The sequence below is a fragment of the Cavia porcellus genome, unplaced genomic scaffold (genome assembly GCF_034190915.1).
Source record: "Cavia porcellus strain 051 isolate PalLab524CR breed Dunkin Hartley unplaced genomic scaffold, mCavPor4.1 scaffold_26, whole genome shotgun sequence".
NCBI lineage: Eukaryota > Metazoa > Chordata > Mammalia > Rodentia > Caviidae > Cavia > Cavia porcellus.
The window spans coordinates 50,971,937-50,995,260 of record NW_026947509.1 but is presented as its reverse complement, the minus strand read 5'-3'; the positions used below and the strand labels follow the sequence as shown (position 1 = coordinate 50,995,260).

The 23,324-nt window shown below is 35.8% G+C and overlaps 1 protein-coding gene across 2 annotated transcripts in view; it reads right to left on the bottom strand.

The window, feature by feature from the left end:
- Spag16 (sperm associated antigen 16) overlaps positions 1-23,324 on the bottom strand; it is a 997,476-nt gene that overhangs the window by 504,592 nt on the left and 469,560 nt on the right. The gene's annotated exons all lie outside the window — the stretch shown is intronic.

The following is a 23,324-nucleotide window of genomic DNA, read 5'->3' as shown; positions in this document are numbered from 1 at the left end:
CAGACATTTTATTTTATCCTTCAAAGAATATAAAATTTTAATAAATCCATGAAATGGTTAATAAATACAAACATTTTCAGTGAATATAGAAATTTAATCCTTTCATAATAATTGATGAGTAGCCATTTCTTTTTGTTCATTACCTGCATGAGCAAATATTGTGTCACAGCAATAAATACCCCAATCAACAATTCCAAATTCCTGTTTAGATCACTTATAAGACATGATCAATCAACATAGGGAGCACAGGTTAAGAGCAATGGACCAAACACATTTCTCAAAAAACAGAAGTTCAGTATTATTATCAACTCCATAATGAGGCACTGGTGTCCAAAGTCATTGTCACTAACATGAATGATATCTAACATTGTTTGAAAAATCAATATGTGACAATTGTACTAACTGCTTGCTTTTAATGAGTTAAGTAAAAGCTCATGACAACAGGGTTTTAAATCTATATTAACAGTACTAACACTAGCTGCCACATACAAGATTTTCAATAAATGCTTGTCAAATATTTGACTGAGTGATTGATTCAGCTGCAATTAGTACTAGGGGTCTAGAGATTATATCCATTTCTCAAATCCACATTCAGTAACGCTTGGAAACTGACTTTGAGTACAGGATAGGTTTTTAATTCACTGAAAATTCCCCTTCCATACTCAGGCCTTAATTTTTCCCACTTGCTTATAATATTTGAATCAGTTTTTTGAAGAAGCTGAAGAGTAGAAGTAATATATTACTTTACAGTAGTCACCTGCCAATCCCAGAATCGCATACATTAACTGGTTAACCAAGGTCAGATCTACTACTATCTCCATTTGCAGATGGGGAAGTCTAAGGTGTAAAAGATGAGAAAGTGAGACAGCCAGAATGTGTGAATGTAAATGGACTGAGACTCAGAATCTCAATTGCCTTTTCAATTTTTAGATGACAAAACAGAAAAGTTACATTTGTGTTTAGCAACTTTACTGAGATGCATTTTAAATATTAAAAACGCTTGCTAACAATGCATAAAATTCTGTAACTAGTATAACTTGTTCATCTGGAAACTGCACACTTAACTCTGTTGACATGATAAATCAAACAAAGATGATGGAGAATGACCAGATCAAAATATTTCAGCCCATGAGCCATATGGTCTCTGTTGTGTCGATTCATCTTTGCCTTGGTAATCTGAAAGCAGCCATAGACAAAACATAGTGAATGCACAATTCTGGGTTCTGACAAAACTTTACTCAGGTGCAAGCAGGTGGCCAGGCTTGGCCTGTAACTGCAGTGTGAAGGTCCTTACTCTGACAGCATCTGCATGAAATGGAGTGAGTGAGTGTGTAAGACCATGAGCTCTGGAGCAAGACGTGAATTTAAACTCTCTATGTATCTTTGGATTTTTGTTTTCATTTTAGTTTTGTTTTTTCCAGATTTTGCCTCAGTCACTCCTTGAAAAATGGGAACACTATAGTACTGGTATCACAGAATACTAGTTAAATTAATATGAGTAAGGGATGTAGAACAGTACCACAAACAGTGAGAACTCAGTGACCACTATCACACTGCAACCTGACAGGCTCCGGAGGACCAGTTTAGCTGCACTTGAAAAACAGCCCCCCGCTACTCACTGGCTGATTCTGTTGTATAACTTCTCAGCCTCAGTTCTCCGATTTGTAAAAATGAGTAAAAATAAGGCTGATTTATAGGTATGCTCTGAATGCAAAAGAAAATCAGAACAACTACCTGAATACAGTCCACGCTCCACAAATGTTATGTCTTCTGGCAAAAATGCACCAACTGTAAGCAACAGTTTCACAAATGAACACAAAGAAAATTTGTGCATTTTCCTTCAAGATACGGGTCTCAAAAATGCACTGAGGGAAGCAGCCAAGCCTATGTACCCGTTCACTCCTATCTCTGCATCATGTAGGCAGCTGGCCCTGGGTTGCTGGTCCTGGAAAATGGCCCCTCATGGACTCTGGATGTAACAAGATGGAAATACCACAGGCTTCTCCTCAGGCTCTGCTCTTTGAAACATGTCCTTCTTCTAGTCACAGAATAACTGGCCTTTTCAAAGATGTCTTCCAAATTTTCTAATTAATAAGAATAAAAAGCTCCTGCTTAATGTCTTTCTGGCACCTGTTCTAAGTGCCACAAAGTCACTTTACTTTAAACTTTGAATATAAGCTTCCTGCTTCCCTTTAACTTACTATTAATTATAATTATAAGATGTGAAGACAAAGGCCTTGTCACCTCATTCTTCAGTTAATGAGCTTGTGACTAGGGTGAAAATAGTACAGGAAAACATCTTACAGATCCAAAAAAAGAAAATGGGGGTGAATGGTTGCCCTGATTTTTAATCAAGCCATATCCTGATGAAATACCCATAAAACGCTTTGTTGAACAATATACTAGGCATGTTACATAAAATATTATGTTCTGGCAGAGATTTTTTTCTCTTTTATAATAGAACACATTTCTTATAATAGATCACATGATATATGCTTCCAAAGCTCTCATCTCTAATTGAAATTGTTCTTTCCAGGGGTGGCATTACACAAGGATGCTTTGGAGGGAATCTGTGTAGGTGTATGGTGAGCACTATTAATTATCAGTAGAGTCAGTGACATAAGCACCACTCTTCGACTTTTCACAAGTGAGGAATATTAATCCAAAAAAAGATTGCCACAAGAAAGACTAATTAGTTACCCTTGTCTTCACTTTGGGCTGTTCAGCATTGTAAATGTTTCCTTCCCTTTGCTTCACAGGCTCTATATTGCCAAAACAGAAGATGCATCATGTGCTGAAAATAAATCAATATCAAAATGTATTCCCCCTGAACATTAGGTGACCACTTATCCACTTGTCCTCAAGACACTGCACTCTCACATATTAGTATGCTTTTATCTGGCTGCCAGGAAAACAATATAGAGTCCTCCGTCTTGACCAGCTAACAACTGCATTTTGTGTTTGGCTGTGCATCAGGATTTACCAAACATTCTCACATGCATTTTTTTCATTATTTCAACCACTATGTTTTGAGTGACTAATACAGTATAAGCATCACTCTGTGGAAACTTATGTAAGAATAGAAACAAACAACAAAATAAAGCAAGTAATTTAACCAAGAAAGAGCAGAGTGATATGACAGTGATTCAGGGGATAAAGTTCTTTAGGGCAAGGTGGTCAGAGAGGTCGGCTATGAAGAACACAGTGGCAAGGAGGAGGCATCTCTGGGATGAGCCACGGGCAGCCATCGTCAGGCACAGGTGACTACAAGGTCACATGCTAGGGCTGAAAGGAGTTCGTCCATCTGAAGCACAAGGAAGGACAGAGGAACAGAAGATAGCAGCAGAGAGCTGTGTGGAGGATGGATGACGGAAGGGAGAGAGCCAAGTGCCAGACCACACAGGGATTTGACCCAACATCATTGCATGGGTTTAATGAGGTGCTGTGGCTTGGATATTGGGTGAGTGTGCTTCTCCCCAAGTGTTTTTCTGTGACAGACTCGGGGACAGTGTGGCAATGTGAAAAGTGATGGTACCTTTGAGAAGTGCAGCGTAAGCCGGGTGTGGTGGTACATGTTTGTGAGCCCAGCAATCTGGGAGGTGGAGGCGGGAGAGTCTCAGCTCAAGCCCAGCCTGCAATTTAGCAAAAGTGACTCAAAAGAAAACTAACAAAAGAGCTAGAGATATAAATTGGTGTAAAGGCCCTGTGTTTGATCCCTAGTATGAGGGTAGGCAGGGTAGGACCTAATAATAGGTGGATATTTCACTGAGAAAACATCTCTTAAAAGAGATTAGTGCTGGTCTTGAGGAATTAGTCTTCAAAGCAGCAATACACATATATATGATTTTTCTTGTCATTGAATAATATGAAACAACTAGTGTATTTAAAGTGCCAAAGTAAATGCAGTGAAAATCACATAACTAATGTGTGCCTAAAGCAGTCAGTAGAAATCCATCAAAATAAGACACTGGACTCATTTGTTTTTGAAGATAACTAAGGACACATGAAAACCTGAGATCTGAACACTTCCCTAGCCTTTTAAGTTTAAAATTGGGGTATTAAACCTTCTCTTTAAAGTACAATGGCATTTATGTTGTTTGAATTTTGCAGCACTTTGATTTTTACCAAATAGGTGTGCTCCTCTCATACTTCATGGACAAACTCATACAGCCCTAACGAGTAGTCCTAAGAGTTAAGCCTCCCTTTTGCTCTACGCACTCAGTGTTGCTCATAAATCCCTCATATAGTCACGCATGTATCTTATGTTGAATCTGTTCCTCTAGAGATCCTAAGTTACACAGTTTTGGCCAAGAGTCTTAAGATGAGTAAGGAAAGCTATCACATTTTGCCCTATCTACCACCCCTGCAATATCATTTCCATTTTTTCTACAAGGTGGTGAATCTCCTGATAAGTAAAAATAGACATCATTTTAAAATTCACACAGTCAAGTAAAGGAAATTTATAAACTCCAAAGACAGGGTAAGTCAGGCACCATAATTCTGGTAAGTGGAAGAAGAAAGATCAATGAAACAGGTTAACTATTTCTAGATTTATGAAAATATCTCTTGGAACCTTGTTGCTACCTTAGCAGCTGAACATTTTATGCTACATAGTTTTATACACACTGTGCTTCCTGTTATGAAATTGCTGTAGTTCTTTATGGTTTAATAAGTTTGAAAAGTTATATTACACATTTATGTTCTTAGAAAAGCCATTTCAATAGTACAGTTTATTTGGTTATTTCATGTTTCAGCAATTTACAAGAATTTTGTGTTGTTATGAATATAAAATTTTCCATTTCATAGCCCCTTTCGTATATTAGTGACATAATTGATTTTTTAGATAAAGTCAAATTTCTTCATTGTAAAGAATTTATCATGACAAATCTCTTTTCCAAAACTATAATCAATGAAAACTTCAATGAATTACAATTTAAAATATAAGGTAATATAAGGTAAATCTACATATTAAACAATCCCACTCTGAATATGTCTCCAATTTACTGAATAGCACCCAAAGCTGATGTGATGATTGTAGTGATGTTTAAATGCTGACAAAATTTTGGTATCTGTGATAAATAAATTATAAAGAAAAATTAATTACTCTTGACTGTTTTATTACTAAAGTGATCTTTGTAAAATCCAGCATCTTTTCATAAAACATGGTTTTGAGTAAGTCTGTATCCTCAAACCTCCTTTGTGTCATAAACCATCTCCAAGGACTGATGAGATACAAACTGCAGGAGCCAGCAGTGACGTCGCCCAGGGGAAGCCGAAGAGCTGCAAATGCCGAACACCTGCCTCAGTTTCCAGAGGGCAGCAGACACCAAGTAAGGGAGGGACAAGGACAGGAAAGGAAACTGAGACTGTAAAATCATCCCAACAAACTTTTTAAAAAGCATAAATCAGTTGAATTTAGGAGGGCAAGTAAATAGATAGATTTGAAATTGTTTAATATAATTTGATATGGAAATAGTCCTGATTTAATATGTTCACATACTTTCGTCCAGTGTGGTATCATTCAACAGCTCGGCTTTTCCTCTGGAGCTACGCATCTTTATCAGTATTTCCCACTTCTCAGGGCCCGCACCAACATAATGTTCAAATTGTTGTGCAGAAAAAGATTGCACTTGTCCGTTAATTCTTTTAGTTCACCAAGTTAAGACAAAAACACACATAAGTGCCAAAACACACACAAGTGCCACTCAGTTTTCTTTGATATAAAAATATTTGATTAGAAAATTAGTTGAGATAATCCATCCCTAATACTTAATGCACTGTCTAGCATTCAGTAAAGTCTAAATATTCTAATTGCTATCTTAAGTAATTATTTTTTACAGATTTCTCTCACATAATAGATGCTTAATGAATCCTGTTGAGAAGGCAAAATTGTCACCCAAAGATACTATTCCACCCCCAAATATTGGAACCTGTGAATGTTTGAAATTGAGAAATTACACTGAAGGTTGTATCTGATCTAATAAAAGTACTTAATAAGAAATAAGACAGAAAGATTCTGAGCAACAGGAAAGTTGATTGACCTTGCTGAAGTTGAACGTGCAGGAAGTATGCAAGAGCTGTAGGAGTCAGGCATGCTATACACATCTGTAATTACAGAATTCTCAAAGACTGAGGCAGGAGGGTCATAAGCTCATACTCACGAGGGAAAATCAGCATTTTGAGAGATCATGTCTCAAAAAATTAGGGGGCCTAGGTATATAGTTCAGCGAGAAGGCCTTGGGTTCAATCCTCAGCACATATAAACAAGACAAAACAAACACAAAGGAATCATAGCTGAAGTCCACTGGAAGCTATGCCCTCCTCCAACCAAATCAGCCAACAAGGAAACAAAGGCCTCAGCCCTGCAACCAACATGCCTACAGCTTGAATTGGCATGGAAGCAAACCCTCCTTCAAATTATCCATATCAGAGCCCAGCGTGCTGACCTTTTGATTTTAACAGAGATCATGAGTAGAAGATCCAGCTGAGACTCGACAGATTTTCTGCATACAGAACTATGAGATACAAGTTTGTGTTTAATTTACTAAATTTGTAGTAATTTTGTACAACAGCAATAAAAAAGCAAATATAGTCTCATAGTGAGTAACAAAGGAAATTAAATTTAACTCAAAGTATATCATCTATTTCAAGGAATATGAAATTATAGTTTTTGATATTTTAAGTCTAGTATAAAGAGATTTCACCATTTCACATTAGTTTTTTTCCTTAAATAAACAAATCTTGTATTATCTCATTGATAATTATACTATTTTATGTCAAACTAAATGCAATACTCCTAGACACAATTAAGTATTACATTGTGGACTAGTTTTCTTTATGATTTTATTATCAGTTTTGAGTCACACAAGAACAGTGTAATTTTGTTGGAAAAAATAGTAATCAAACCAAAGCACGCAAAATGAACTGCTTTAACTTGCATCCCAATTAAATGTTAAAGTATGTCCTCATCTTAGTCACTTTCTCCATCCTTGAGACAAAATACCCAATGACTCCAGTTTAAAGAAGATGATGTGGCTCCCAGTTTCAGAAGTTTCAGTCCACGGTCAGCAGTCACAAATGCAGAAATGCCCTGCATGAAAGACCTGCTCCTGGGAAAACGTTGCTCATATGATGGCTTGGAAGCAATACAAGAAAGAAACTTGCAGGGAGACACACCAGATTTCCCCACTAGACCCCACCTCCTAACAGCAGGCCAGCTACAATACCCCCACGATCCTGTCACCTTCTAATCACATGGTTTGAGGCCATTTTAGATCTAAACCTTAACAATTTTATACTAAATTCTAAGTTTCTTTAGGCCTTGATGTTAGTGAATTCCAGCATTCCAACAGAGTCATCCATGTATTATAGAGTCATCCATGTATCACATATTATAGGATACTAAAATTTCCAACTTGAAGGGCTAAAGCAGGCTTTTTATATTAATGATAATTGTTGATGTTATAATTCGTGAAAAACAATTGAGGCAAATAAAGTTATTTCACCTTAATTAGCTCATTGTGATTTTGGTTACTTTTATTATAAAACATATGGCTCCAACATATAGATATGAATAATTATTAAAAGTACACATTCTCTTTGAGTTTTTTTTAACAGTATTATTAGTACAAGTAGTAACATCTCTAAGAATAAATTGGGTAGTTTTATATAGTTTAGGCCAAAATTTACATCTCTCTTTTGAAATTTGCTTTTTAATAATATGAACATCAGCTCCGGAGGTCATTTCTGTTTTCTCTACTACCCATTCCTGTACCCAAACTCTCTGCAATATAACTTTGCAGTGTTTCCCATAACTCTGAATGTGGGTCTGCCCATGGGATGTGTACTTGTTAATGAGCTGTTAGTAGTCGTAATCCACTGAAGAGGTTTGAGAAGTGTTTGCATGGTTATGTCTGCATTATTCTTGCCTTCAATAATTGTCATGACTTAATAATCTGCCTAGTCTGATGGAAGATAAGAGATAGGGAACACAGCCCAAAGTCCTAATTTCCACCTAAAATCAGACCGACTGACCCATCAGGTCAGCGAATCTGAGATGAACTGCACAGCTATGCGCAGCCGCGGACAGCAGGCCTACCTGCCTGAGCACATTAGGTGCCTCGGCATTAGACGCTGCTGTTAGGTGAGGTTTGCTGGCTTTAAGTGATAAAAGGTAGCACAAATCTTTCTACAATTATTTATATAACTTAAAATACCCCCTTTTCAGGCTGAGAATTTAGCACAGCAGCATAAGCACCTGCCTTGCAAGCAGGCGGTCGTGAGTTCGATCCCTGGTATCGATAAAAAGGAAAAAAGACAAAAAAAAAAAAAAAAATACCCCTTTTTCTCAATCAGAAAGAAATGTTTTTTACTTTATACACTTACTGCTAGTGAAGTAAAAAAGTGTATATTTGAATTTATTAATACATTTTATCATTATTAAAATGAAGAATTAATTAGTATATGAAAATAAAATATTAACAATGTAAAAACTTTTATTTAATATCATGTGCAGTTATGTTTAGTGACAGTTTGTATAAGAGAAAGTATTTCAAATATCTTATAAATTATTCATTATTAAAGTTACAGTCATTTGGCATTGGGTCTAGAAGGGTTTACCCAAATGGATACATACTGTGTTTTGCATCCCTAGAGTGAAAAACAACACTGAATTGTGGGTTGACTCTCTGCTGCCTGGACCTCATCCTGTATTCAATCTAACTGCTTTTCTATGTATGAAAATTTATTTTATTTTTATCATATAATAACGTTTCATTTTTAAAGCAAATCAACTTCAAAAGAATACTATCATGGGTGATGAATGGATGAAAAGGCAGATTTCTTTATGGCATCTTGTAAGTAAAAAGAGAGAAAAAGAATATCACCTACAGTAATACACTACCAATGACCTAACTTCCTTCCATGAGGCTCCACCTCCCAAAGTTCCACCATCTCCTAAAAGTAACCAAGGCTGGTGAGGAACCCATTAACATACAAATCCTTGGGGAACATTCTAGATCCAAGGTACACTCATGCTTCCCTGAAAATAAGACCTAGCTAGAAAATAATCAGCCTTTGAAAATTAAGAGATCAAAAATGGTGCTCCAATCAGCCTGTTCTTCCTCCACCTGTCATCACAATTCTGTCACTCAGTTGTTACTCTGTAAGACAGGGTCAGTCAGGATACAGTGATTGGGTCTGACGTCTTGGAACTCTAATCTTCAAGGCTGATTATTTTTCAGTTAAGTCTTATTTTTTGAGAAGGAGGGCAGAAGACAGCCAGATTGTAAAATAATCTGTTTTTCTAAGCTACTAAATTTGTAGTAAAGAGCACCCATGTCTATAGAGTTACTGATTAAATGCCATTATTTAAGGGATGAGCACTGGTAGAAAGGAAAAGATATTAATACAGGGTCACACCTGAGAAGATGCAAAGGCTTATCAGCCTGAAAGATGCATCTTGTGGAACTCAGGTACATGGAAAAGCTATTATAGAGAAGTAAAGGGGGCTACAGTGGGAAAATAATGGAAGACTTCATGCTGAAGGGATTGTGATCACCAGGGAATACGTCCCAAACTCTGTCAAGAATATCACAGTTGACCTTGACCTCTCCATGTTACTTTTCTGAAGATCAAACACAGCAATTTACATGTTGTATGTTAGGTAATGTATAGGATTAAAGAATAAGGAGGATTATTAAATGTTCTAATGTGATCTGAAGGTCACCTGATATTCTATGTTCTCCATATCTTAGGTAAAAACATCTAGCAGTTAACATCTTATCCACTTATGTGCTACTTGCTTTAGAATTTATAATGTCCCGTTAATGTAGGGGATGCAACTCTACAAGGGATAACTCCCAATGGAGTGGCTACTGTTCCTGTGTTTAGCCGTAGCAAACAATTAAAAAAGCACTACAAATATCCACAGATCTTGACCAGCTGAGGCCCAGGACAGATCAGCTTTCACGACTGTGGTTCTCTGAAAAATGCTGTGGGGAAGAGCCTTGAACAAAGAGGATAGCTCCCTGAAGAAGTAAAACCTTAACTGCTGGGTACCATCACATCCGTTTATAGTACTGAGTACTTGGCTGCTGCTGCTGCTAATATGTTTTATAAGGGGAGAAATAAACTTCATCTCTGTCATTTGAAGTTTTGATAATTGAGTTTATTATAATACAATATAATAAATAGATTAATAGGAGAAGCAGTGCAGATTTATTTTATGAAAGCAGGTCTCAAAAGGTTGAAAAATAAGCTCCCCCAAACCCAGTGAGGTAAGGAAGCTTATATCCTCTTTATAGGAAAGGATGGTGTGGAATATTTGTAATTTTCAGAGGAAGAATAAATAATTTTTAAAGGAGGTGAATGGGCTTAAAGAACAATATTCAGAGACAAAATTTGTCTGGTATCTTGATATAGAGTCCAGTGTAGGCTTCTTTGTCAAACTTTCTTGTTGTATTAAATCATAAGAAAGAAACCCAGTACTATTGAATTCTTTCAGAGGATAAGGAAATGGCAGGGTATTGCTGGAGTCTTAGGGGGTAATCCTACTCCTGGGATTCCATCAGATTAGGCTTGATCACATGCGCCAAATACACATGAAGAGATGAGCAGCACTGATGTACTAACAAACAGTGTATTACTGGTTTTTACACAGAGACTCTTTCAAGAGATTACATGCATACTGCGGAGCTGAGCCAGGGATGGACCCAAAGGTTTAAGGTAACAAAGGTCACATTAAAAATGAAGGCAATGATACAAAAATCTGCAAGACCACTATCTAAGTGTATTAGAGAAAATCCCTCTTTGAGTTTCTGGAGGGAAGGTAATAGGGCACGAGAAGGTCAGGGAGACCTCGGTCAGAGATAATTTCTGAAATCTCTTAACTTCTTTTAGTTGAAAGGACTCAATAAGTCCAAGTACCCAGTGATAATTTTCTGATCCTAACACTGACAATCCTGAGGGCAGCATACTCTGTCCTTCTTTACTTACGATATTGCTTGATTTTTCTACTTTTACATGGTGAAAATACACATGTTGAACATCTAGCAATTTCATAGTTTTTTTTGTTTGTTTGTTTTTGGTTTTGGGGGATTTTTTTTTTTTTTGGTAGTACTGGGGATTAAACCCAGAGACTCGTGCATGCAAGGCAAGAGCTCTACCACTGAGTCATGTTCCCAGTAATTCTAGATTTAAAAGTTAGTGATTTTATTTAACTTGACAGGGCCAAAGATTACTTATTCATCCGTGTATCCTTCATGGGTATAGGATCTGCATATCACATTTGTTGTTTTAAGTAAATGCTTCAATAACATAAGAGTTACCAAATTTATAGCCTAAAATTACTGGATCCCTAAAGTATATCTTCTTGACTACAGCAGTTCTGCATTCATGTTCTGACATTCAGGTGCCCATTTGGGTGTGCTAGGGTGTGCTTAGCTGCCAGGACACAATATGACTGAAAATGATGTACACACATAAGGAATTTCATTGCTTCATTCATGAAGAACTGATAGACTCACCAAATCGATCATGGAGTCTGAAACACAGTTTGCTTTCTAGACCGTCACCCTTAGTGCTGTAGAGAAAGAAATACAATTTTCTCCCTACCCTTCTTAGTGCCTTTATTAATATGACAAATAAAATGGGAGACTTGATTATAAATCCTGCAAATCTTAAGATATGAATCTTATGCAAGTAAATTTAAAAAGTGAGATAAACAGATAAATTTCTAGCAATGAAAATTTACCAAACAGACTCAAAGAGAAGTAAATTATTCAGCTGGGATCATAAAAAAGCTAAATTTGAATTCCATAATGGTTCTACAAAGAAAATTCAATTGCAAATGTCTTCACTGGTAAACCAACAAAATACTTGGGAAGAAATAAATTTAGCTTTACACATATTTTTTTTCAGAGAACAAAAATTGAGGAAAGAGTCATCACCTCACTGCAGTGAAGAGCCTGCCTCACAGGTGCCCTCACTTGGCACAGTTCAAAACTGTGGCTTTTTACGTTACTGCAGCTTAAGTAATAGCAGTCTCCAAATAACATGGTTGAAATTTCACTTCCCATGGTGCATTAACTGTGTGTAAATACATGAAGTATGACTACTCTTATAGAATCTTCAGTCCACAAGTCATTATGCAAATAACAATTTTCACGACTGGTGACAAATCATCAGCTTCTTGCAAAGTCTGTGGTGATTGGTCCTTGCACAGGAGTTATTCAAAGCATGCAGCTGTGTTGCCTCTTTGGCTCTCAGTGATAAGCTCACGTGGCACAGTATGTGCATGAATAATGAAAAGAGGGCATAGGCCATTAAAACGGAAATAGCAGCAAAGAAATGAAAAGTGATAACTCAAAAATGAAATTCAGAGAGGATAGAAATGAAGCAACACTTCTGAATTGAACAAATGCAGGCAAAGAAGGCAAACCCAGTGACCTCACAGGAAAGTGGCCGTGATGAAGTGGATGCAGCAGGCCCAGAGAAAATGATGCCACAGAAGGATTTCACCTTCCAGGAGTTCTTTGAGATACTTCAAACACTAAAATGGAAAAGAAAACCCTTGGAACTTGACCCAGACTTAGGAAGGTGTATAAAACTTTCTAGGAGATAAAGATTCTTGTTCCATAAGTTACATTTTGGGAAGGGAATAAACACTTCCTAAACTAGTCTTTGATAAATTTTTACAAATAAAATATTTTAATTCTCAATGTTTCTAATATTTTAAACTGTTGTGTACTAAATAAATATCAGTATTTTTTATTTTTGTATATGTTTCCAATAGGCAATAGGAGAGTTTTTCTGTTTTGATGCAAATTTTTGACAATCAGAAAAAAAATCAGAATTTTTCTGGTGCATTAAAATTGATTTGCATGCTTCCAGAATCATTTTTACAATCCTACACCCCCACAGAAGTGAGATTTCCTGTGTACATTTTCAACATAATGAATAAGTTTGGTTTGTTCAGGGAAAGCAAGACTGCTTTAATCTTAGAAAAACAATCAATTTTTTCACTACAGTAACAGACTAATGAGTAAAATGTAGCGTTATTTCAGAGCAACCTTTGAAAAATAAATGCCAACTTAAGATAAAACATAGCAAACAGAATATAAGGCAATTTCAATGATCTTATAAAAGAAACAAAGAAAAGCTAGCCAAGTAGAAAGCACAAATACATAATATAAATAAATCTAAACGTATCATTCACCATACTAAATATAATAAACAAAAACAGATTCTTTTATAAAGGAATATAATTGTATTTTTTAAATACAGATATAACTAGAACATAAGGACAGAGAAGAATTTGATAAAATGAATAAGTACATTACAATATAAGATCTGACTCAGGAAGTCACAGCAAATCCAGTCATGCATTTAAAACACAGCTCAATTTATAAAGGAAACATTACAAGAAGTCTAACGAACACATTTTCTAATTCACTACCATAATGGAAAATCTTAGCACCTTCTTCTCAGTAACTGGTAATACAGTCAAATCTCATAAAATGATACAGTTGACAACTCTGTACTATAAGTTTTGCATATCAGTAATGTTTGAACAACTTCTGTGTCTTCTTGGTGAATTCCTCCCTTTATTAACATGTAGTGATATTTTATGTCTCTAACCACTAATTTTGGCTTCGTGTGAGCATTGATACTCCTGCTTACTTTAAGATTCCATTTACATGGACTATCATTTTTCCAGCCTTTTGTTTACTGTGTACCTCACTGACAGTTAGGTATGTTTCTTGTGGGCAGCAGAGATGGGTGTTGTTTAGTAATCCAGTCTGCCATTCTCTGTCTTTTCCTTGGAGAATTAAAGCCATTCATATTCAGCATTATTATTAAAAAATATGTACTAATTCTTGTCACTATGTTGTCTTTTTCTAATGTTTGATTCTCATTTACTTATTTAGTTTTCCTCTTCGATGTGTAGAATTATTTAATTATCTCCAAATTGGTTGCTCAGTGATTATGAATTCCTTCAATTTATGCTTATTTTGGGAAGGTCTTTATTTTCCCTTTAATTCTAAAAGATAATTTTACTGAAAGCAGCAATTTAGGTTTGCAGTGATTTTTAGTTCAAGGTTTGAAATACATTATTCTATAATCTGTTGTCCTCTAGGTATTTCACTTTAAAGTACACATATTCTAATGGGTTTGTCTTTATAAGTGACCTAGTGTTTCTCTTCTGTACCTTTCAGCATTTTTTCCTTTTTCTGTACTTTTTGCATGTTAACAACAGTGTGCCACAGCAGTGTCCTTTGGAAGTCATGTCTGTTTAAAGTTCTAAGTGCCTGTCACTCAAATATTCACATTTGCTAAAAAATTTGGCAAATTTTCTGGTATTACCTCATTAAAAGATTTTCTATGTCTTTAGTCTTTTAGTCTTATGTTTTTTAGTCCTTTTCTATGGCTTTGGCACCTACTTCTACGCAAAAGTTTGTTTTCACTTTAATTATTAATACAAAATAATTACATTCACCTTATGGGAATGGAACATCTATGATTATGCCTTGATCATTTTACTCCTTCCCTTCCTCCCCATTCTGCCCCTGCCCCTAAATCCCCTTCCCATCCCCACAAAGTCTACATCCTTTTTTCCTGCCATCTCCTTTTAGTTTGTTCATTACATTCTTTACGTTTTGAGTTTCTCTTACAAAAGAGCACAATATTTAACCCGTGTCTGATTAATTTCACTTAGCATTATGGACTCTGGAGCCATTCCTTTCCTACAATGGCTCACATCCATCTTTTTCTGCCAAGAAGCCATTCATTTGTCCATTAACAGACATGTAGGCCTCATGCACAATTCAGCTATCGTGAATTTACACAAAGAACTTGTAAGTTTTCTCCGTGTGCAAGAGATCGTGGATGTTTTGTTCATAATTTCTTAAGATTTTTTTCTTTATTAATCTGAATGTGATAACTTACCTAAATTGTCTTCAAGCCCTTAAATTTTGTCTTCTGTTTGATTCAGTGTACTAATAAGACTTTCCAGCAGTTTAGGATTTGATTTATTGAGCTTTTCCTGTCTAAGATTTGTGTTTGATTCTATTTCAGAAACACTATCTCTTTGCTGAATTTTTCTTTTAATCCTATATCGCCTTAATTTATTCTGCTTTTTATTTGTACCCTTCTTGAAGTCATAGATCATTTTAAAAATTAATCTTTTGAGTTATTTGACATTTTGTCCATTTGGGAAACTTTAGATTCAGTTATTGGAGTTACAATCCTTTGTAAGAGTCATGCTGCCTTATTTTTCACATTTGTGTTTCTACATCTTTTAGGATGGATACATCTTTCACTTTTACCTATGTTCATGTGTGCATGTGCATGTGAGTGTGTGTGTATTGTGTGCCTAGGGTCCTTTTTAGTGAACAGCCCATTTTAGAGGGCTAGATTCCCACCACAACTAAGACAGAAGGATACGAACCATAGTAGTAAAGACAGCAGACAGACAAACCAAATATTGAAAGATAGTAAAAACCAAATAGAACAAACTAATATATCACCAGTAACAATAGAAAAGAATTGGAGTAAAAATAACATAGAGTGATTTTAAAAGATTAAAAAATGATAAAGTTTAAAGAATAGTAATAAGATACAAATAATAAAAATGGAAGTAATGGATAATAACAATGGAAAAACATCTAAAAGAAGGAAGAGAAGATGAATAACAGAAAAAAAGAAGTAAAAATTCACTTAAATCTTGAAAAAATACACAAGTAAAGTTAGATAAAAGTGAGGGAAAATACAAGAACAGCAAACAGGCACAAAGAGAGTGAGACAGCAAGAGAGAGCTAGAGGAAGAGAGAGAGAGAGAGAGAGAGAGAGAGAGAGAAGACAGAGACAGAGACAGAGAGACAGAGACAGAGAGACAGAGAGAGAAAAACCCAAAGAATATTTCATGAAGAGATATCTGGATTGGTAAAGTGTCCTTCCTGGGCCTGTAGAGTAGACCCACCAGGCATGGAAGAGAGGTAAGGATTTGTATTTGGAATCACTTGTCGATCCCCTCTACTCTCACATAACTAACATGCACAGTATAAACTCTAACTTCTATGCAGTCCTTCCTGATAGGAGTTCTATCAAAGTATGTTATCTCAGAGTTATATTCATCCCAGAGGCTTATTATCTGTTTTCTTCTGCATATCCAGTGTTGCTGCCAGCCTCAACTAGCTTCACAGCATGTGGGCTGGTAAAGTGCCTCATTTGCTCCAGAGGGGCCCCTTCCCTGTCCCCATGCAACTAGGTGCCTTGCAAACTTTTAGCAGAGGAATATCTCTACACACATCAGAGAAGTAAGCAAGCCACTAAGCTGTGTGCTGGAGAAGGTCATCCGTGGAACACAAGCAGTCCACCAGCCTTTATCATGGGCTTTCAGACCTGGCCCCCGCAGAAAACCACGTGCTCTGTAGGTCTTGTTCTTCACTACTGAACTTGGTGCCACTCAACCATCATGTCCTCCACAGAATGAGCTTCTGATCACTTAAAATCATCAGAGTGTGTGACAAACCCTTCCATTCTACACAACTATCTTTCATGACTGTCTACTACCCAGTCACTGTGGCAGGGTGACCCTATGGACTCTGATATGGTTCTTTCTTTCTTTCTTTCTTTCTTTCTTTCTTTCTTTCTTTCTTTCATCAGTACCAGGGATCAAACTCACAACTGCCTGCTTGCAAGGCAGGTGGTTATGCCGCTGAGCTAAATCCCCAGCCCCATGGTTCTTAGTTATAGCACCTAAGATATACTGGGTGCTGCAATAGTCTTCTTAATCAAAACTCAATTGTCATGCTGACGTCATCACTCAGATTGTAATAATGCTGGTTTCTCCTGGGCTAGGATTGCAGGTCCTTTGTTTATCACTGGGGCTGTTGAGCCATCTATAGGCTTACTGTGTGTTTTAGGTTGCCCTCTCTCCAGGGATCTGGCGCTGGCATTGCAGACTACTTCATTTTCTCTCTTTCTTTGTTTCTTTTTCTTTCTTTCTTTCTTTCTTTCTTTTTTCCTTCCTTTCTTCCTTCCTTTCTCTTTCTTTCTTTCTTTCTTTCTTTCTTTCTTTCTTTCTTTCTTTCTTTCTTTCTTTCTTTCTTTCTACCTTTCTGCTTTTTCATGCTAAGTCTCCCATCACTTCTTTTTCTATTTCCATAACTCTTCTTTTATCTCCTTAGAATACAGTACCTCCTCTAACTCACATCTCTTTTAATTGCTATATCAGACAAGGATACTTCTACTATGCCATATTACTTGGATGCCTCTTACAACTTTTTAGTTGTTAACTGGGATTCCCTGTAACAAAAGACAGATTAAAGGGTAGGAAGAGGATATGAAAAGAATATATATCTATATCTATATCTATATCTATATCTATATCTATATCTATATCTATATCTATATCTATATACTACCCACAGAAAATGCATTCACTGTGCATTCACTGTGAAACACAAACATGTACTACAAAGAAATAAAAATAAACAAACAGATGAGATGGCCAGAAGAAGCTTTAACAAAGATATATGGTTTGTTATGCAGATTTAAGTCAATGTCTTCTCCATTTTTAAGAGCCTATAACTTATTAGTCAACCTCGTCTCCCTGAAAGAGTGATAAACACTTACAAATGGAGATTTCCTGTGTAGATGTAAATTCCTCTTGCAAAAAATTTTTCCAAGCTATTCCTGTATCTGAAGTTTCTTGAAATAGCCAGTTCAAGATTACGTGGTAAAGAGATGTATTTTGGCAATGAGTGTTCTGGTTTCCTGCAGCACATTTTGAGATGCTGTGTCCTGAGCAGCATCACTAGTGGTGAACAAAGCAACACCACTGTGCTGTTCCAGTCCTCGTGGTTGTAAGATGTGTCGCTGCACTGCCAGGCATCATGTCCAGGACAGGTGAGAAGAACAGAAAAGAAGGAAACCAAGACAACAAGCAAGAATCCAAGGGCAGAGAGCCTTGTCCTTGTCCCTAACTTCACATACAGAAAAAGCAGATGTACTTCCCAGAATTTCAGTTTGTATCTCATTGAACAGAACTATGCCACCTGGTTAGCAGCACTGTCCAGACAGTCTAGAAAGTGGTTTAGCCTACTAAACTGCTGGAATCAAGAAAATGAGAAGATTGTGATGATACGAGGAAAAATTTCTCATGATTTCTTTCTCACTCTTGCAGGTCAAAAATAAGACTTGGAGTCCCCAAAGATTCTTACAAAAATGTCTATTATCTCAGTAGACTTTCTTCACCAAGATTTTAGGCATGCCAATGATTTTAAATAAATAATCTTTACATTTATGTAGGCTAACCAATTTGCAAAATTCTAAGACGTTTTGAGAACTGTCTCCCATATGGTATCTAGCCAAAAACAACAACTCTAAAATGAGATTTTTTATTATGTATTACAAGTTTCCTTGAAAGAGAACATATTTCACAGCCTAGAATGTGACATTATTGCCACACAGCAGTAAAGCTGATGTGTACAGTGTGTGGCACGCATCCAACCGTGTCATCCATCAAGGAAATTTCGGGGGTTGATTATACCACAGTGCAATCCAATAGTGGAGAATTACCCATTTTCTCAGGAGCTATCATTTAAAACATCCATTTGGAAATGAAATTTGTGACTTCCTGCTAACAGCTGTAAAAGGGAGTAGAGGAAGGGGAGTGGTGGTGTAGATTATTCCTATTATGAGAGGAAGCAACACAGAAAAAGGAGGAAGATAACAGGTAAGTGAGCAGTAGCTCTAAGTGGAAAGTAATATACTCAACAAGCCTTCTATTCTCCAGGTTCTAATTACTGCTGAGGTGTCCTGAGGGTTTCCAAACGAGACCATTTTCAAAATAAGACATATAGTACCACAAAAAAGGCATATAGTTTTGTTGTCTTAAATTTGAATATTTTTAGCACTTAAAAATTAGGATTGTAAATTTAAAATGTTGATAGGAAATAAAGAATTGATATTTTAATTATTTGATTTTAATAATAATCATACACTATTTAGGCCAAGTCTATTATTCTGGTGAATTAAAGAATGGAGGAAATTACCTTGAGAACTAGACATACCTATGTAAGGTACATTAACACTTGGGTTGACCTGGTAAGAGCCCCAAAATGTAGAGCGCTTGCTCATGAGACATTAGCTTCTCAAATGAAATTAAAACTTATTTTCTCTCCCTATTTGTGACAAACTCTAGCATTGAGATTGCTGTTAATGAGCAATTATTTAAAAGATGAATAAGAAATTAACAAGGGATTGTTTGGCATTGCAAAATCCCCTTGAATTTTAGAAAGTTTGATCACCATTCACTGATTCCGGAAGGATAAGAATCCGTACTAGACAGAATAGGTAACCATGGTATTTACAATAAACACACTACACACTCAAATCTGGGAGACAGAGAGGACCAGCTACAGAAAACCAGGCAAGGTTTCTTGGAAGAGCTCATCTTTCAAGATATGTACAGGACTTCTACATTTCAAATAGGAGAATCAGTGGACTGGGGATACAGGAAGTGGCACAAGTGCCTGCCTGGCAAGCATGAGTTTGGTCCCTGGTACCAAAAAACAAAGCAAAACAAATAGGAGGATTGGTGAGGGATAGAAACTGGCAAGTGTTCTATGCAAGGAAAAGGTGTCATGTAACTCTAGCAACAGCAGAAGCAAAATGTAACTCTGAAAGGCATATTTGTGTTATTTAGTGTCCTTTGGAATAGGGAATGGTGCAGTTTGATGAAAGAATAAAGGCCACTAAGATAAAAAAAAAATCTACAGTACATAATCTTTTTGTTGTGTGTTTAGGAGTTTAAACACAGGGCCTCTACATCTCCAGTCCCCTATCATCATCATCATCATCATCATCATCATCACCATCATCATCTTTTCTCTCCCTCCCCCTCCCACTCCCCCTCCCGCTCCTCTTCCTTCTTCTTCTTCTTCTTCCTCTTCTTTTTAATTTTCAGACAGGGTCTTCCTAAGTTGGTGAGCTCCTGAGGTTTGGTCAGACTCATAATCCTCCAGCCTGACTCTCCCAGATTGCTGGGGCTATCGGTGCATGCCACTATGCCGAGCTCTATAATAATCTTTGCAAATGAATAAAGTTTGCTGAAGCCTTGATGCACTATGGGCTCTGAAATGTTTCTCAACCTGAACTGTCTGTATTGTGTCATAAATAGACTAAATAATGCTGGAGAAGTTCATTTACTGCCAGTTAAATTAGGTAGGTACTGTATATAACATTTTTTTTGAAGTCCTGTAGTAGAAAAAGTGTTGTTATGGTTGTCATGCTTCTTGCATTTTTGGTTTTTGCTTGATTTTTCTTAGAAATATAAGAGGAGGATAAAAAGTATGTATTTGTCATGTCTCATCTTTAAATACATGCTATCATGAACGTGGCAGTTGTGGATAAATGCAGTGAATAGGTAGAAACCTAGGTTGACCGTTTTTTTCTCACTTGTTGAGAAACTGATGGCCATGACTTAGAAGTGGTTCAGCTGTACCACAAGTTGTACCACAAGATGGTGCTCAGAAAATAAGACATTTGTACTGACTTTAGAACCTTAGCTGACTTACTGGCTTGGCTACTTACCCGACACATTATTTTTCCCCCATAGAAAATCTCTTCCTTAATAAAATGAGCAAGATATTCACTTCCAAGGACACAAGTCAGTGTTTGAAAGTCACTTGACTGTGACAATAATTTGCAAAGTCTTGGTATTGCTCATTCCATGCTTGCAATTTTGACTTAATTGTTGATGTATTTTCAGGGTTTTATTACTTTTGTCTCTTAAAGTAGAATTATATTGTTAAGATAATGTAATACATTGTAGCCTGTTGAGGACCTGTTTTTTTTTTTTTTTTTTTTTTTTTTTTTTTTTTTTTTTTTTTTTAATACAGGGAATATTCTTTCTTGTAGACTATAATTATGGCTATGTTTATGATGTCAAATTATACATGCATTATTAGACCTTCAAAATCCTTAATGTATTGTGTGTATTTTACTAGTTGAAAGCTTCTTCTAATGTATTCATTTCTTGTACAGAATATAAACATTTATTTAACTAAAATCTAAATTATATTTATAAAAAAATCTCTGAATTGACATAAAGACTCCACTTTCCCCTTAATGGTAAAAAAAAGGGAATAATTTAATGGCAAAAATAGGGCTGTTATAATTACTAAGTGATTTTAAATTCATGTTATGTATTCACGTTCATTTATATGGTCTTGTGAAATAGTTCTGTGACATATAACACGTTTTAAAGCTGATTAAAAAATAAGAACATTATAACACTTCATGTAATAAATGAGATAGGAATTGTGGGTTTTGAGTAAATTTGTTCTAAAAACTTTAATGTTATTACTGAATTCATAGTGTTGGAACTCATGCAACCAAAGTTTTTCATACTAGTGGATTATCAGGATACATAAAGGACTAAGAATTTAATATGAGTATGTGCATTATTATTTTAGTGTATATATTATGCAACTTAATTTATTTTATTTTTCCATTTGTATATTTTAAAAGCAAGCTTTTTTGTCAGTCTTCTCAGTGCTAATTTTTCTTCTATTGTTGCAGTTAATAGTAAGAAATAGAGCATGCATATTTTAAGAAGAAATTATAGAAACAATTTACATTTAAGTATTTGATTCTATTGTATGTATCTTGCCACTTAGATCAATTTTCTAAGAAGAGGATTGTTTTAATAAAAACAAGAGATAAGTTAACAAGGCTTAATTTGTTAAACTATTATTTTATTTGTTTCGTTAATACTATGTGGATATGTTTATTGAAAAACGAGTTATTACTTTAAAATGTTCATATTCTTCTGCATATGAATTGCCTTTGGATAGCAAGGCAAATGTTTCCCTAATTCTTGGATGTGAAAGTAAAAGTTTATCACCTCCAAGAAGGGTGAAAGGCAAAACAAATTTACCTAGAAAAAATAAGTTCTTAGGTGCCATTCTTATAGAAATCTTTAAAACTTATAGAAAGAAAGAGCTTTGCTTCTTTGATGTCTCAAGCAATCTTATTATTTTCAAAATCAGTTATAGGCAAAAGCATATTTTTAATTTAATATTACACATTGTTTGAAAAATTGTTTCATGACTACAATCTCAGAAAGCGCAATTCATGGTTACTAATCCTTGCATTTGGGCCCCATTACACAGAATCATTTGTAAGTCTATGCAATCAGCAACAGTCCCCAAAGTACAAGGTACCTTAGGAGCCACCTAAAACTACCAAGGTCATATCCAGCAAGCCCAAACTCATGGAAACACAGGACTTCTGCTCCCCAAAGCCTTTGTTTTCCTTGCAATATATTTTTCAGAGAGCCAACAAGAAGGATTTTTCTTTCATCAAGCCACTATTTCAATGAGATCTGTTATGATATTATAATAATTGCAATATAAATGAATATCATAACAACTTTAATTCTTGGGGCCATTTGTAAAAGCTGTCGGTTGTTTATCACTCAGACTAGCAGATTTGGGGGGTCAATGGCACCAGGAAAAAGAAGCTAAAACCTAAAGGTCAAGGAGTTGGTTGCCTTCTAATTACTGTTTTCATAATTTAGCACTGTCAGAAAAGAGAGTATTAGAACAGGGAATGCTTATTTTTTGGAAAGCTTTTATACTTCTTGTGACATTTCTAACACCTCATAGCACACTGGAATGAAAGTTGAAGTAAAGAATGGGAAGAGTGGGGTGGGAGGAACACCCCGCACGTCTCAGCCTAATTAGCATTCAAAGATCAGATGGAAAACATGAAGTCAAGAAGAAAGAACAAAAATAACAGGAAAGCTATGGTTTTTGAAAAGAGGACCATACATAATTGATAGACGAGAATGAAAACAGAGTTCAGTCATCTTTGAGTTCTAACAAGACTGAAGGGACTTACAGCACAACGCTGAAGAATTTCTAATAGGTAAAACATTATCAGGGGACAGAAAACACACATGAAATTTTAAAAGTATAACATTTCATATAATATTGACAATATCCACCATTTTTCAAAAAGCAAAATCCAATTTCTCAGATATAAAGCCAATGAGAGAAAAGATATTTTGCATTCTCCTGGTTTTGTTGATTTGTGAAATCCAAAACATGGTAAATTGCTGATACATGCAGGTTCATTACGAATAACATACTGGCTCTAAAAAGCAAAGAGAATTTTAAAATTAATTTTAAATATGCAAAGCTATGAGAGTAAGCTTTTGTATCATTGGCAGTAAAATGGAACCATGTCATAAGTAGTAATGAAGTTACTCTTGGGCCTGCATTTTCCTTAGCTAGATTATCCAGGGTAATCTC